Source organism: Staurois parvus, unplaced genomic scaffold (assembly GCF_062004578.1).
Source record: "Staurois parvus isolate SC_StPar_1 unplaced genomic scaffold, SC_StPar_1.0 ptg000030l, whole genome shotgun sequence".
NCBI classification, from domain to species: domain Eukaryota; kingdom Metazoa; phylum Chordata; class Amphibia; order Anura; family Ranidae; genus Staurois; species Staurois parvus.
Genome location: NW_028317826.1, coordinates 233,199 through 250,963, shown reverse-complemented (window position 1 = coordinate 250,963; position 17,765 = coordinate 233,199).

The following is a 17,765-nucleotide window of genomic DNA, read 5'->3' as shown; positions in this document are numbered from 1 at the left end:
ATAGTAGACAGACCCTTACATTTAGCCATCTGTATGAGGAGTTTAGTGTTATGGCCCGAGATCAAATACAGGCATAAACCTAGAATGATGTTTGGTAATAAATCATTGCAATGTCTATCATTTGCCTGAAATGGGTGTGCTTTTCCCATATGTAGGGGTGTTTCACCACCACAGCTTTTTCTAAAAACCTTCCCTACACCCTACTTCCCTCTTTCCCTTTTCCTTTGGCAGCCTGTCTTCACATTCACAAAAAAATGTTGTTCTTTGTGGCATTGCCCTATTCCCACACTGCCCCTTGCACTAGACTAATTGAGCACAATCTACCCCAGGTTGGGTACAGGCTGTGGCCACACTCAGCAAGGCTCCCAAAGTAAAAAGCCATAATTTTTTAAAGACTTTAGGTAAGAAGCCCAATGCTTATTGATGCAGAAGCTTGGAGAGGTACACTTATCTTTGAAATAAAATAATATCTTCATGTTTCCAGTTTCTAACTAATCCAAAGTGAATGAATTTTATTACCCCAGTATCAATAAAACTAAAATCAGCCTGGGCCTTTTTATATTACTAAAAATCTACCAAGCAACTCGATGTACCAAAACTACAGTTTATTCCAAATCTATCAATATCATCCTATCAGGAAATTCTGTAATAGTTCTCCATGTAGCAATTAGCTCTCCGTATAAACTGATTAAAAACTTGAGTTGACAATTTGATATATGAGATCTGACAAAATGTTTTGTCCACAGAGTGAACGTAAAGGTTTAAATAAATGTTGTTTGCGCACAGAATGTACTTTATCAACATAATTGCCTTGGATTCCTGCCATATGCAATAGAGATGCCTAGGTAGTGTACATTATGTTCCTCATTATTTTATTTCTAAATGGAATTCTTTCAAATTTAACAGAAGTCATAAAGTGGTCTAAGCCATCAGTGAAATATACATACGTGATAAGAGCCATAAAACGGAGGATTGGTAAATCATGCAATTCCCTGCTTAATAAAATCTCAATCAGTTTCTTCTACTTCCAATCTTTTACTACTGAGTTAAAAGAAAAAAATATATAACCTAATGAAAGCATTACAACTTGTTTTAATGGCAGCCATTGTGAGTCTATTGAAAAATGCTTTTATTGCACCTTTGGCTTGAAAGTTTTTTCAATGCAAAGTCAAGAAGACAAAACAGCTAGATAATGTACTCATTTGGATATTGTATTTTTACTGCCACTTCTGTTACATTACTAAATAAAGGAGTTATATTAGGAACATTTTTGACTTGTAAATTTGTATCCAGTTTGCATGATAGCAATGCTTTTTTTGGAACACTATTTCTGGCTGTATGGACATTCTTAGCTAAGACAGAAAAATGTTATTGGGAAGAAGTATGCACATTCTAAGAAGGTGATTCAGTGGTAAAGACAAGTAGGTGAGGACTGGGAACCTTTGGCCTGTGATGAAAATACGACTAATAAGAGCTGCGAAAATGAGGAAAGACTTCCTTGGGAGTTAGTTCTAAACATAGTGGAAGGTGGGTGTGCCTAAAGGAAATGGATTTTTCCAAACACATCTTCCTGCATTAGCTTCCTTTGCTGCTCCCCGCATTCAGTCACATGATAAGGATGGTGGTCCTAGAAGACTTTCTGCTACTACTGTAACCAAATGAAAGACTTTTCCCCCTTTTGTCTGAGATAGGAAACCACCACCTTGGGGGTTCTTACATGGTTCTGCCAAATTCTAAGTGGCCAGAAGTTCACTTTTGCAACTCACGAAACATACTTCACACAGGCATGGTCACTGCAAGGGAGCTCTATCCCTAAGGACAAGCCTCCATATTTTATAGGTTGGTCTCTGGTTCTCTTTACACAAAATTTAGCGGTTCCTTGTCCCAGGTAAACCAGACATGACCCACAAATTTAGTTCCTCGGCACTCACTTTACCTTTTTCTAGGGCAGAGTACACACCAGGCACTCCAACCCTCGCTGCACAAAGTCCATACAGATTAGCTGAACATCTTCTTCAACTTCTCATCACTCAACAGAAGAATGTCCAGGTGGGCTCAGTTAAATAAGACTCAAGTTGCCCATAGAGGGATCAAAATGGGGCCGATTCAACAGGGACCTGCTAAATTTAGATCCATTTATGGGCAGGCTCGTTGCACAACCAACCTATTGGAAAAGTTTGACTCAAAAATGTAGTCGAGGATTCTGATGTGTGTATTATGATGGTGGGGAAGTCTCCCTGTTGTCAGATTACAATAGCTATACGAGAAGTATTTCCCCATCAACCTCAAATGTGTGGATAGGGAATCAGTTCATTTATATTTGGTCAACATGCTGGTTGAATGAAAGATGATGATTCATGTATGGCCTGCCTCACTTTTTTATTCAAGCAAATGTGGCAACAAACATTAAATTATAAAACAATAAGCATTTGCTATCGTATTCAAATAACATAATCCATTTTAAAGTAGCAAGGGGTGATTGTAGCCGTATTAGTGCATTTGCGACAGAAAGAATTGAGTACTGTCCGTGATACTTTTTTTATTTGCACTAACATACAATTTTGAGGACAAGCTTTCGGGGAGTGTCCCCTTCTTCAAGATCCAAGCAGTACTGCTTGGACCTTGAAGAAGGGGACACTCCCCCCCAAGCTTGTCCTCAAAATTGTATGTTAGTGCAAATAAAAAAAGTATCACGGACAGTACTCAATTGTTTAAAGTAGCAAGGAATATTCTTTCCTTTTAAGTCCCTGTGCTAAGTTAGTTCCTTTGAAAAGGGTTCTTCATACTATTTGTTTCATAGCTCTCCCAATTTAAAGGTATTTCCTACCAAGGATGTACTCACAGCACATAACCCAACATATTTTTATACCTCAGTGGGACAGGGGAAGTCCAGCACCATGCAGTTTGGGTTGCATTTCTGTCTATACATCCTTCCTACCTGTCATTTAATCTATCGCTATAAAGTCTAAGTGGCAGGCCTCTTACTTAGTACCAAACAGGTGGGACATAGTCTTAAGGAACCTAACACCCTATAACACTGAGATTACAAAGTGGGGAGCAGATAACTATATAATTCTCAGTATATGTCACTGACCACGGGTCCCCCGGTGTTCAATGTGTGAATGGTGAAGTATCTTCACTCAGCATTATTGGCCCAACATATCATATTAGTGCAGGTAAAGGGGTACAAATGCCTATCTGCACCCCTAGCCCATTCATCCCCTGGAGACAAGCAATTCTGGACAGATCAGTTTGGTTATTTACTTATAGTTAAAATCTTCTTTTATTAAAAGCCTGCTAAAACATTGGGTGTGTTGTGAAATGTATACATTGTGAAGATTTTAGTAAACTTAGTTACAGACTATTACCTGCTACTGCTCCATGGATATTGAAATAATATGTTTGTAACAGAATGCTCCAGATGTGCAAGACCCTTTGCAAATGATCTCACAATAGCTGCAAGGCTTTCTGTACTAACCCTAAACTCTCTGGTAGGCTTGTACTCAAGCCCTCCTATTAATTACTGTGACCAAGGCTAAATTTGCATTTTATTTGCCAATTCTAGAAAATTAACACTAACTATCAATTGAGAAAAAAAAATTGACTTAACGTAAAATACAAAATACACAAATACCAAATTTGGAAGAGGCAGGACTTTTGAGGCACCTCACGATTTGTAGTTTTCATAAATCATGATACAACTTATACAAAATTTAAAAACACTTAAAACAAAACAAGAACCATGTATTTCTAGAGACCCTCCTCCAATGAAAGGGCCCCCCCTCTGCAACCATGTGGGGAATTGACATCCTGTATCTTCTTTAGGGGAGAGGCTGGGTTGGGTGGTACACTGGCAAAGTATGCCCTATAGTACATTTGTATGATATCTAACTTGTATATTTTGATTATTTTACAATAATGACTCTTTAGCATCTGATGAAGTGGATTGTTTGAAATCCCCCAAACACATCAAGCTGAGCCATCTATCATAACCACTATAGGAGTAAATGAATGTTGCAATAAAGGGACTTTCCCTATAGTGTTTATATAGATGCTCCAGTTGAAGTCCGTGATAGTAGAATATCTAATTTGGGGTCTCTATCAATACATTGTTCTTGTAGTTTTGTTTTAAGTGTTTTTAAATTTTGTATAAATAACGTTGCATCATGCTTCATGTAAACTGAAAATCGTGTGGTGCCTCAAAAGTAATGCCTCTTCCAAATGATGCTTTTTGTGAATTGTTATCAATAAGAATCTGGCACACGTGGGGGAGCCAGCAGATTCAATGCTTAAAATACAAAGTGGATTGTGTAGCACTAAAATACAGTACGTGAATGAACTAACAAAGGCTGATCTACTGGTCTTTTTGTATGTGAGAGACAGCAAGCATCCATCAGTGGGTGTGTTTGGGAACACTGTTTTGCATCACAAACAGGCAAGAATGGGTTCCCAGGATAAGATATTACCAACAAAATAGAGTACCTTGCATTGTTGTACAATATCAAGTCCTGCTTGAAAAAGTATAGCCTTGAACAGGTAGGATGCTGCTCTGTATATACTGTAACTCAATATTTCATATTCAGTTTTCATGGTTATTCACATTTAAATATGTACAGTAAGAGGGCAAACTCCATATTGAATCCTACATCCACCGCCACAAATTAGAATGAGTTGCTTCATCTTCTAAGTAATGCATGTTTCTATTTGGCTGCTGTAAGTTTTGTTAATGTCTTCTGTTCAGTGATCATTATTGCCAGAATAAAACAAATGCTCCTACTCTATTCATAGATAAGTTGAACAAGCTAGCTAATTCCATTTACTGTACAGGACAAAGCAATGTCAATTGTCGATATTAAACAATTTTATTAGATTATTAATATATTTGCTGTTAACTCGGGATGCTTTTATGGATGCAGAACTGCTACTGAAATATTTATTTCAGTTTTTGTTGCAGGTAGGCTATTGTTTTTGAAACTCAAAGCGAGAGCTACAGAACACCTCAACTCAGACAGATAATGTGAAAGTAGAGCGCCCATTTTATGGCCATATAAATTATTTCATGGCTCCTCTAGACACTACATTATCTTTATTATCTTCCTTCTCTTTTTAAGCTGATACATTCTCATAACCTTTCAAAAAAAGAGATGTAATACAGCACACATCATTTCACAATTGATAAAACATCTTCCAAGTATGTAACTCCCCTATTGTTGCAAGGTCGTTAACTTGATCAATAACGTAACAACATTCTTCTTTGCTACATATGAATTCTCCCAGTAATCATATGTTCCACCATGTAGTACTGATTAGGAAAACTGGAGCATATTGGATGTTAAAGAGTGCATTAGGCCAAAATCTTTTTTTTTTTTTTAATTTTGTATAAAGTAGGGATGTGTTGAAACTTCAGTCTGTGTTCCCACTGGGGAGAGTCACCCTCTGTATTTGTCCTGGTGACAATTGTTTTTGGTAATTTAAATTAAAATAAGAAAAATGTCATAATTACCTGCTTTGTGCAATGGTTTTGCAGAGCATCCTCCCCTTCTCAGGTCCCCTGCTGACGCTCCTGGTTCTCCCCCCGTCATCAGCCCCATAGAAAACAGCTTGCTATGGGGGCACTTGTGTGTGCCCGCCCCCGAGCCCAGATCTGTGTAGCCATTAACACACAGAGTAGGGCTTGGCCCTGCCCCCCTTCCTCCTTACTTGCTGTGATTGACAGCAGCGGGAGCCAATGGCTCCCACTGGTGTCTCTGAGCCAATGGGGAGGGAGAGAGCTGAGAGAACTGCTGCTAGTGCACATCACTGGATTAAAATTGGGCTCAGGTAAGTATAAGGCGGGACTGGAGGGGCAGCTGCATGCAGAAGCTTTTTCTCGAGCCATCTTCTAGGACAGCTTCACTTGAGAGATAGGGCTCCTCCCAGGAAACACCCGCTCCACCTTTTCCCCTTTATAAGTATCCTCTCTCCCTGTGGGTCCTCAGTATTAGTGTTTCCTCCGGCCAGGACGGAGCTACGCCCGGTTTATTATTTTTTATTCCCGGCTGTCTGGCGAGGTACAGAGGTCCCCTGGCTGAGGCCCCCCCTTCCTCCTTTCTCTAATCAAGGCAGGGGCCTTGTAGGGGGGCTTTCAGTCAGGCTCATTCTATGGACATACCCTTCGGGGTGGGGGTGACAGACCCCAGATGGTCCCAGCGGGGCTCTCCAGGGGGGTAGAGCCTGCTCCAATGACCAGGGCAATGGTGCCTTTCCCTGGGGGGCTGAGGTAACTCATACCTGTTCCAGGATCCCGTCAGCATGGCCAGGGGGTGAGGCTGCTCGAGGTCAGGATGCCGCAACCGCGTCACTTCCGGCTCAGGAAGCTTGGAGCAGCGGCCGCCATGTTGGAAATGGGCGGCGGACCACAGAATGAGCCCACACCACGGCCACGTCTCCACCAGCGGCTGTGAGAGGGAGGCCGGCGTGCAGGGACCCCAGGGAGGGGGCGGAGCCCACAAGTCCCTAAAAAAAACGCCGCACTGAGGAGGAGTTCGTGGCAGGATGGAGGCAGATCTGTCTGGGCCGGGGGAGGCCTGCGGCAAGGTAAGGGCCTGGTTTTGGCCACCACTCACCCCCCCTCTCCCCCCCTCCCCCCTCTGGGACTCTTGGGCACCCCCACACTCATCCCCCCCCACTGCTGACTTTTTAGGGTGTTGGGGGAGTGCACGTGGGGCAGTCCCTGGGGGGCCTCCACGGTTGATGAATACCTATGTCTCTTTGTCCCCAGATGGGCCCACAGGAGGAGGATAGAGGGGGAAGAGAAGCTCCTTGCGAGCTGAAAAAGAAATGCGCTACTTGCAGAAAGAAGCTGGCGAGCTCCTGGCGGAAGCAACTCTGCCAAGACTGCATAGGGTTATCAAAAAGGATTCTGGGTCCCACTTTAAGGATTTCTTACAGAATATGACACAAGAGATGTCTAAGACTTTTCAGAGCTTCAGGGAGCAGAAGCTGGGACCAGCCCAGGACGAGCCCCAACCGGGCACTTCAGGCAGTACCCAGGGGGGGAAAAAAGAGGAAGCAGGATCAGGTAACTGTCTCAAGGGAAGCCGAACCATTGAGTACTTCAGACTCGGAGGAAGGCGAGGTTGAGGATCGTGACCCAAAAGCACAAAGATTCCTTTTTCAGGCAGAAGACATGGAGGGACTTCTGAAAGTGATCTACGAGACTCTGGATCTGGAGGAGGAACAGCAGGACCTGTCTCTCCATGACCAGCTGTACTCAGGGCTACAAACAAAGTGCAGCCGCACATTCCCAGTGCACTCTGCCCTATGGTCCACTATTAGGAGGGAATGGGAAGAGCCGGAAAAGTAGACTTTCTTTCCCAAGAACCTTAAGAGATGATTCCTGTTCAAGGAAGAAGATGCTTCCTTATGGGAAACCTGCCCGAAGCCAGATGCCCCTCTTTCTAGAATCTCGAAAGCGACGGACCTGTCCTTCGAGGACGGCGGGTCCCTGAAAGACCCAATGGACCGGAAAGCAGATACACTCCTGAGGAGAGCATGGGAAGCGTCTGCGGTGAACTTCAAGCCAGCAGTAGCGACGACTTGCGTTTCCAGAGCTTTGGATGTATGGTTGGGGCAGCTCCGCTCGCACCTGGAACAAGGTACCCCGGCGGAGGAAATCCTGAAATCGCTGCCGGTACTGGAAAAAGCGGTGGCTTTTATTGCAGACGCATCAGCAGAAACTATCAGATTCTCAGCTAGATCAACGGCGCTCATAAATTCCGCGAGAAGAGCTATCTGGCTAAAGTCTTGGCAGGGGGACCTTGCCTCTAAGTCCAAACTCTGCGGTTTGCCCTTCGAGGGAAAACTCCTCTTCGGGCCGGAACTAACTTCGGTCCTGGAAAGGTCGGCCGATAAAAATAAGAGCTTTCTAGTCCCCAGCAGGCAAGTAGGACGAAAGGGGTTTTGCCTCAACAGGCAGTACGCGACGAAGGATGCATATCTGCACATCCTGATAAGGGAGGAATTGAGAAAGTTTCTGAGGTTTGCGCTGGAAAGCACAAAAAGAACGATTTTTTTTCAGTTCAATGCACTCCCCTTTGGCCTGTCATCAGCTCCAAGGATATTTACCAAGATCCTAGTGGAACCCCTAAGAGTCTTGAGGCTGGAAGGGATAAATATCATCCCCTATTTGGACGACCTGCTTCTATTTTCGGATACAGAAAGAGGCCTGAGGTCCCACGTAGAATGCACAATATCTTTTCTAGTGAGCTTGGGGTGGTTGATCAACGAGGAAATATCACAGCTAGTACCCTCCAGGAGGATCACGTATTTGGGGTACGTCCTGGACTCCGCAAATGCTTGCTCATACCTGACAACGGAAAAAGCTCTCAAACTGCAGCAAGACACAAGGGCCTTCCGGAGGATGTCGACCTGCACAGTAAGGAAGTAATGAAGCTAGTCGGGAGCATGACAGCCGCAATACCAGGGGTGCAATGGGCACAGCTCCACTCCAGGGTACTACAGAATCACACCCTCTCCCACTGGGATGGCAGCCAAGCAGGTCTGAATTCCAGGATCCGCCTCATGCACAAGGTGAGGAAATCACTAAGGTGGTGGGGGAACATCCACACCTTGGAGGCAGGAAGGAAATGGAAGCAAGCCAGCCCAGTGAGGATCACCACGGATGCAAGCATGACCGGGTGGGCTGCCTGGCCCAGGGCAGATGGGATGCAGAAAATTCAAGGAAGTCATTGAACTACAAGGAGCTGTCGGCAATCTTCCAAGCGCTTACGGCTTTTCAGGAAAGGATAGAGGGGAGAGAAATCCAGATTTTATCCGACAACACAACGGCAGTAGCATACTTGAACAGGCAGGGGGGCACGAGGTCTCCAAGGCTGATGGAGTTGGCAGGAACCCTCCTGAGCTGGGCAGAGAGGAACCTAGAGTCCATCACTGCGGTGCATCTAAAAGGGGATCTGAACCAGTTGGCGGACCAGTTGAGTCGGAAAGAGGTCACCCAGACAGAATGGTGCCTCAGCCGTTCAGCATTCAATCAAATATGCGCCAGATGGGGCACCCCCTCTACGGATCTCTTCGCCAACAGCCAAAATGCAAAGCTAGAGAGATACTTCTGCCTGCAGAAGGACCCCAGGAGTGTAGGGATAGACGCGCTAGCCCAACATTGGGAAGGAAACCTCCTCTATGCCTTTCCTCCGTTCAGATTGTTACCAAAGGTGGTACAGAAGATCCAGTCATCTCAAGCCACGGTCATCCTGATTGCACCGTTTTGGCCCAAAAGATCATGGTTCTCCCTGTTGAGGGAACTAAGCTTAACCGACCCATGGATGATACCACCTTCACACGATTTACTCGCCCAAGGGGGAGTGCTACATCCTCACCTAGAAAGGCTGTCCTTAGCAGCGTGGCTTCTGAACGGGACAGGCTAGTGGAGAAGGGGCTGTGTGAAAGAGTGGTCGTTACCATCTTGGACGGAAGGAAAAAATCGACAAATGCCATATATGATAAAGTCTGGAAGAAATTTTCCACCTGGAAGGACAAGAACGAGGCACCGGGGGCCCCCATCTTGCATACAGTGCTTGAATTCCTCCACGCCGGGGCGGATAAGAACCTGGCCGCCAATACCCTTAAAGTGCAGGTAGCGGCTTTGTCAAACTTTCTGGAGTTGAGGTTGGTGGCAGACCCATTGATAATCAGGTTCCTGAAGGCTATCTCCAGGTGCCGAGCCCCGTACACATCGAAATACCCCACATGGGACCTGGGCACAGCCCTGTAGAGCTTTCAGCAAGGGCCTTTCGAACCACTGGAGGAATGTTCCCTCAGATTTCTAACTCTGAAAACCACCCTCCTTATAGCATTAGTTTCCGCCCGCAGAGTCAGCAAATTTCAGGCTCTATCAGTAATTGAACCATACTACATGGTCCTGTTGGACAGAATCATCCTCCGCACAGATGCAACATTTCTACCTAAGGTCGCGTCACATTTCCATAGGTCACAGGAAATAATAATACCTTCCCTTGATGGCAACCCAGGCAGCACGGAAGAGGGGGACTATAGCAAAATTGATGTGAGAAGATGTTTGATTGCATACATCGAATGCACAAAAACATGGAGACGTTCGTCCCGTCTTTTCATCCTATTCCAGGGTCCAAAAAAGGGGGACAGTGCCTCCAAAGGCATCATCGCAAGGTGGATAAGAGAGGCAATCTCAGAAGGTTATAGAACTGCGGCCCTGTCACCGCCGCCTGGCCTAAAAGCACACTCGACAAGGGCCACCGCGGCCTCCTGGGCAGAAAAGGCGAGGGCCTCCCCCGGACAGATCTGCAGAGCCGCAACGTGGTCCAGTTTCGCCACCTTCGCTAAGCACTACAGATTGGATCTGATTGGCAGCAAGGACCAGGCGTTCGGCAGGAAGGTCCTACAAGCAAGGGGCCCACCCTAATGTATGTATTTCTATTCAACTCCTCTCAAGTGAAGCTGTCCTAGAAGATGACTCGGGAAAACGCAGTTATTTACCTGTTAACTGTATTTCCAGGAATCTTCTAGGACAGTGTAACTCCCTCCCAATTACTGTGTGATTATGTACTGATGTCCAGGTATGTTATGAACCTGTGATGGGTTGTCTCTATTACCGTTTTTCTTTTATGCTTTCTCCTAGGCCTTCGGTCATATTCTTATACTGAGGGCCCACTGGGAGAGAGCATACTTATAAAGGGGAAAAGGTGGAGCGGGTGTTTCCTGGGAGGAGCCCTATCTCTCAAGCTGTGAAGCTGTCCTAGAAGATTCCTGAAAATACAGTTAACAGGTAAATAACTGCGTTTTTTTTTTTTTTAAACCTCCTGCCTTTAAAACCACTTTAAATATGTAATTTTTAACTTTGAGAATTTCTGGGGGTTTATTGGTGTGAAAGAAACACACTATTGGTTTTCTCTGCTTCCTTTTTTTTCTCTCATAGAGCATATAAAACAAACAATTAACAATAAGAAATCATTTTGATCATGCCATTATATACACCTATCCCTAAACACATATCCACTCCTTGTAGTAAAATATGCTTCAGAAATGTTATTGAATGGGTAAATTTGTGCTTTATCCACAAATATCATATGAAATATCATATGGAATATTAGGAAATATTGAAAGGTAACATTTCCATTAGTAATAAATGAGCTGACCTTAGTTTAGTTCGCGAACCCGAGACCCCGTACATTGTGCCTGAACCTTACTAAAGTTAATGGGAGTAAAACCTTGTAATTATTTTCTGCCCATTTTCAAGGCCAGTTTTCAAGCATTAGGTAACAAAGGGATATGAGTGAATGGGCACTGTCATGACAGGAAGCACCAATGCAGAAAACATTTTTTTCAAAATATTGTTCAGCAGGGAGCAAGGCTTAAAGGACAGCATTTAAAATACATAATTCCTCTGAACAACATTCTTGGGAGAGGCTTTACACCTGAAAATGAAGTGAAATACCTGTAGAATGTAATAAAGCAAAAGCAACATTTGGAAAAACAAAACTATTGCCACTAAATGAAATGATCCGGTTTGCAAACAAGAAAGTCAAAGGATCCTGGGTGACATCATTGACCCCGTGTAGTCATGATAATATGAGGTTAATGATGTTAGCTACCATCACTGGCTAGTTTGTTGACATTCAGTAGCCAGCTGGGTTGTTGTTATTTGTGGCTAAAGTCTGGTGGGAAAGGATCTTCTGCAGAGGTCTTGTAATATGTGTTGTCGGGGTTTTGTTCTCTGTGATTGACAATGGATCTACATCATTGGATGATGTAATTGATGATTGATTTACACTGTAGGACTTTTTTTTTAAATACATTGCCAGAGGGATCTGTGTGTTTATTTACATGACACTTTTTTTGTGAATGAGTAACAAGGGGCAGTACTGCTTATTCACAAGCATTGGGGGTGGGGAGCCATATGAAGGACCACTTATTCTAAAATGGCTTCCAGCTTCCGATGCATCATTCTGCAGACCCCCACATCCTCTGAGCCAAAGATGTGTGAATGAGGCCTTTGACCCCTAGCAAGGTACTTTGCCAATGTTGAAGGCATGTGGCCTGGTATGGTTCAAGTGGGTAAGCATGATCGCTGCTCCTCCCTTTTCTGGCTAGTCAGGCTGCATGCCTGGATAAGGCTCTGGTATGGATTTTGGGAGGACCTCATGTTGATTTTTTTGTAGTTTTTTCTTTCATGGGGTCCTCTTGAAAAAATCTTTACCATACAATTATTTGGACATGCAGTTTGATTGACCAGAAAAGGAGGGGACAGTGATCATGCACCCTCTTTCATTAAACAAAACAAAAAAAGCATGGGGTCCCCCTAAAATCTATACCAGATCTTAGAGTCACCTTTTAATCATACCAGATCCTTAAAAAAATTACATGGACCCCCCCCCCCAAAGCCATACCAGACTCTCTCAACATGCAGCTGAATGGCCAGGAAAGTGAGGGGCAGCAAATGTGTGCCCCCTGTCCTAAAGCATAGCAGGCCACATGCCCTCAACTTTGGCAGGGTACCTAGAGCTAGCCAGCCCCCCCTCCTGGAGAGGTGTCTTTCCCCCATGTTAAGGAGGACAAGGGCCCTTTGGCCTGTAAATGTTGGGGTCTGTGGGGGAGACTTATCAGAATCTGAAAGCTTCTGTTAAAAAAGGGGGGTCCCAGATATGCACCTCCCTTTTGTGATTAGGTACTCTTGTTACTCATTCACAAAAAAGTACAATGTATGTAAATAAACACACAGACATCATTGGTAAAATGCATGTCCCGCAATGAAAAATCCATCATTAACCACACCATCCAAGGATGTGGATCCATCATCAGTCATGATGAACAATGCTGTAACTACCCACTAATAGAAATTATACATTGCTTTCCTGCCAGACTCCTATCACAACTGACAGCTCCTTTTAGCTGCCTGAATGGGAACAGCGGCTCTAGGGAAACCTGGCTGAAGTCATTGACCAAATATGGTATTAGAGGTATAAGGTCAAGCATACAATGCTTTACAAAAGTAGAAACTGATGACCATGTTCCTGCAGTACTGGATTGGGTGGCAACTATGCCAATGATTATTTATTGGATCTCGCAGCCTAATTCTACATATAATAAGCAGATGGTTACCACTATGCTTGTAGGCAAGTAGGTTGACATTTTTCCCCCTGTAACTATTCCATTCCATTAACGTTCAATGCTTTGATGACATTTAAGCTTTACCCATTGATTTTCTTCTGAAAATGATAGTCCTAGAAAGAATGTAGAAAAGTTTAAGAGAAGGAACTTTAGGAGTGAAATATCACATTGTAGTAAGAAGCATGCTGTGTGATAAAGTCTTCGGATATGCATCTTTTCAGGTCAAAGCCTGAAGCTTATTAATTCCTTTGACTGCAGTTACTGCTCCCAAGGGGTGCTTTTCCATGAAAGAAAATTCAATGGAATATCCTTTAGAGTTTAAAAAAACTCCGCCATTGAAGCTTGAAGAATAAAACAGAAATCTCAAGAGGTTTAATATTTTGATTGTCTTCAGAAGCTAGTTGATTAGGTGCTTCTTAGGTAAGGTGTATTCATGATGTATATAGAAAAATTGGTGAAGGGGAGCAAGTCAGGTTTAACATTTTGGGTCATGATGCAGGAGTAATCATTCAGTAACAAGAGTGGCTGAGTTAACCCTTGAGGTTATGTGTCTATAAGTAAACATTCTGGTCAACCTTTTTGGTTGAAGAACAAGCAGAGGTATAATAAGAAGGAGTAGCAGTCAGCTGACAGTGGAAGCAGGTAATAGTGGCAGGTGACAGAGGAGAACCTGGTAGTGAGAGAACAGGTGTACTTCATGTTCCCCACTTTGTGGTTTGGTCTCCACATTGGAGTCTGCTGCAGTACAAAGCCTGCCTAGGGACCAAGCCTGGGATCATGAAATGCAAGGCTTTGCACAGAGTGAAGTACGGTGGCTTTCTTATGTGCACTAGGTTGTAAGGAGGAGTGTCAAGTGAGGATGAAAAATAGACTGGTGATGTTAAGGACATATTCAATATTACTTTTTCAAAAGGCTACCGATTCCATTGTTGGGGCCAGGAGGAACAGACTTAATGGTCGACTGAAGAGGACAAGTGACATAGTCCTCAGCGTATGGCTACAATGGAGAAGTGACTCCTGCTATGAAGTGTTAATTTCCACAAAAGTAAGTGACATTAGCATACAAGTTAAATGGCTTGTGATGCCATCAGGTGCCCCTATGGGCGATGCAGTTGCACCTTCTCAACAAACTTCTTGCCAATTACCATGATGGGCAGCCTCACAGGCAAAGAGTGAGATGTAGGAGGCAGAAAGGAACAGGATCAGGCTATGGTTACTTGTTGAAGTTTGTCTATCAGAGTGCCCCAGGTTTCAGAGGTCCTCGGTTTCTGAGTGAGAAAGCTGGGCTGCTGTGAAAATTGAATTAAATTGAGGATGGCTGTAAACACATATAATTTGGAAATATTTGAGTTTATTTCGTATTCAATGTAGCTAGTATAAGTAATTCTGTGCATAACAACTTCCTGTAATGCTCTATTGTTTTAACAAGTGCTTTTAGCCCAATACGGTGAACATGTGGAGGCAAGAGCATGGTGAGAAGAGGGATGGCATCATTAGTGTGTTGCTGCTTCTTCACTGTTGAACCACAAAATGTGAGAAGATTCTTGATCAAGCTGCAACGATGAACTGCACTGGAGGTCAGGGATACAGCTATGCTTCTGAGAAGGATGTCTGAAACACAATATTAGTTAAACATAACTCCAAATATTCTGGCAGGTAAAACAATGCTTATGTATATGTGTTCCACCAGTGTATTCATCTATATGCTGTGACTTTGTTTCCTAAAAAAGGCTATAGTTTCATTTTAATAATTTAAAATGTGATACTTGCTTTACAATTATTGTTTGGAGGAGTCTGGATGGAAAAGTTCCAATTCAATATTCTCCTTTTAGTGCTTCTTCCAAAAGCTCCTTGCTAATAACCATCATCGTCACTATGCAAGAATAAATATATTTTAATATAATAACTTGAATACCTATAACAAGTAGCTGGAAATACAAGATTAGACATTTTCCATTCATAGGTTCAATTTGGTGTGAATTTTTCCATTCACTGGCTGCCCTCATACTGTCTGACGAAGTGTTAGATGCTGGAAAATCATGCTGTCACAAAGGAATTAACAGCCCTACTTACTGTGCTTATGTCTGACCACGCTAGGTGGCACAAAGACAAAGAGAGGCTTTCACACAAGTTTAGTAAAATAAAATAAAAAAGAAAGTTAAATCCACCTGGGTTTGGGAAACCAGTCTTTGCTGGAGACTGGAGGTTATAACGGATAATTTAATTGCCAGCCTTGACTTTGCCAAGTGCAACAGCAAGGCTACAACTGCTTAGCCCAAAAAGAAATAAGTTGTTAACCAGCTGATTCAGAATTCAATTACTGCATTCATCATTTATATTGTAATTTGACTGTATTTTGTGATCTTCTGATGTGCCGCATTTTTCACATTAAAGTGCTTCATTACGGACTAAAATTGCCGACAAATACAGTATATAGTATATATTAATAAACAGGTTGTATAGTAGTTTTGTTTTTATTGTCTTTATTATGTAGATATGAAATATTGAATGTGAACATTTTCACATTTTAATTTGTAGCTAATAGGTGGAGCTTTAATCTAATTATCATGTTTTTCATGGTATAATTATCTGCCTTGCGTAAAAAAATGATACTTACGGAGCTCAATAACTCAAGCTAAATTAGACAGAAGTGGCTCTGTCTAATGTGAAATAGGGACAGAGAGTCTGACAGTAAACAACTCCTTGTATGAGTTTTCTTTGGCAAATATTTGAAATCTTGTGCCATTAGTATATACAGACAACACCATAGTGCTAATTTGCTAGTGGGAACCAGGAAAGCTGTAACCAGGGAACATCCTGATGATAATTCCTGTAGCAATACTGGTATGCTCTGCCAATGCTACCCTTTTCAAACAGGGGAATCGTAATAGTAATGACAAAACAAAAGCAAAAGGGCACAAAGGCCAAGTACATTACTTAATGTATTAACAGAAAGCAGTGCCAAATACAACCTCACAGATAGTCAAATTCACAAAGGTGATGTAAATAAAACCCAAGTGACAGAGAGGTCAGCATGTGGAGGCATATCACCACAACCCAGGCATCACTCAGACTCGCTGGCTAATGCGTTTCAAGGGATGAACCCTTTTCATCACAGCTACGCACTGATGAAGAGAGTTTGTCCCTTGAAACATGTTAGCCAGTGAAATCACTATAAGGTTAGTCACCAAAGAAATGTCTGTATGAGTATGACACTCCTCCTATACCAACATCATTGCGCCAATATAACAGAGTGGATATAATTAATAGGTGCTGCTATTATTGAAAAACTGTAAATAATAATAAATTGTGATAAACAAAATAACCACAAATAATAGCGCAATCCTAAATTAAATCAATAAATTAAATTGCACAAATATATATAACCACCACCAGATATGTGCAAGTTAATAGTGCAATAACATAAATAAGGGATCTCAATATAGTCCATTCAAAAAAGTCCATATATCAATGATCCTCATTCAATGAAGTACTGAGATCCTCCTTCATCAAATGTGATATTCAGTGCTCAGAACACCCCATCAAAATGCACACTCACCATGTGCTAGTAATTAACCAGCATATTAGTATATATCCAGCATTCACCAAACAGACTCCAAGAGAAGATCCTCATGTGTTGGTAATCAATCAGTATATCAATATATATCTGGTATTCCACCAAACAAACTCCAAAAGAAGATCCTCTCATATCCAAATTAGCACATGTAGGTAAAGAAAGAACTCGCCATAGTGTAATATTATCCAACAGATTTATTGTAAAAACCCCCCCTTAAAATCACGCTCACAATCAGTAAAAGTAAAGTAAAAGTAAAGCATTTGTTACATCAGAGCTCAGAGCCCTGTATCCAGCGTCTCACCAGCCTGCCTGCACTCAAGATGGCGATAGTGTGATCACGTGATCTGGACTCGGAAGAAGTCATTGGATGAAACGCGTTAGGGTGTGGCTAGCCGGTGACGTCACCACGCACGCCGACGCATGTGTCCGGATCACATGATCACACTATCACCATCTTGAGTGCAGGCAGGCTGGTGAGACGCTGGATACAGGGCTCTGAGCTGAGGTGTGGTTTCATTTTTTGTGATTGGGTGAACTAATATTTTAAAGATGAGAACTCTTCCTGCACTCCATGTGACAGTGCTGGATGCAAAGCTGGCCAATAGCTAAGCATCCACATGCTCCCCAAACACCTAGAAAATGGGAATTTCCTCTTTCCTATGACCAAACAAAGCTGTGTAGGAGTGATGAATTGGTGAATATGTGCTCGTATGTATGTACATAGTATGTTGGCAGGCACAGCATCACTTTAAACTATATGGAAACCCACTTACGAAAATTTTATATAAGCTTTAACATGCTAATGTAATCTATACAGTAATTTTCAATATTTAAATCTGCAGCTTTTATTAAAATTGTACCTGGTTATCCTGCCATGAGGGAGGTAGTTCAGGCACTGTCAGTTGTAGCGTGACAACATTTTTTCTCTGCCTCCCAATTGTTCTCTAGCATTGTCACTCTGCCACATGAGCATTCAATGGCAACTCCAAGTGGCTGCCATTTTAACACATCAGTTACACAGGCATGGTCCATCATTTTCACATTT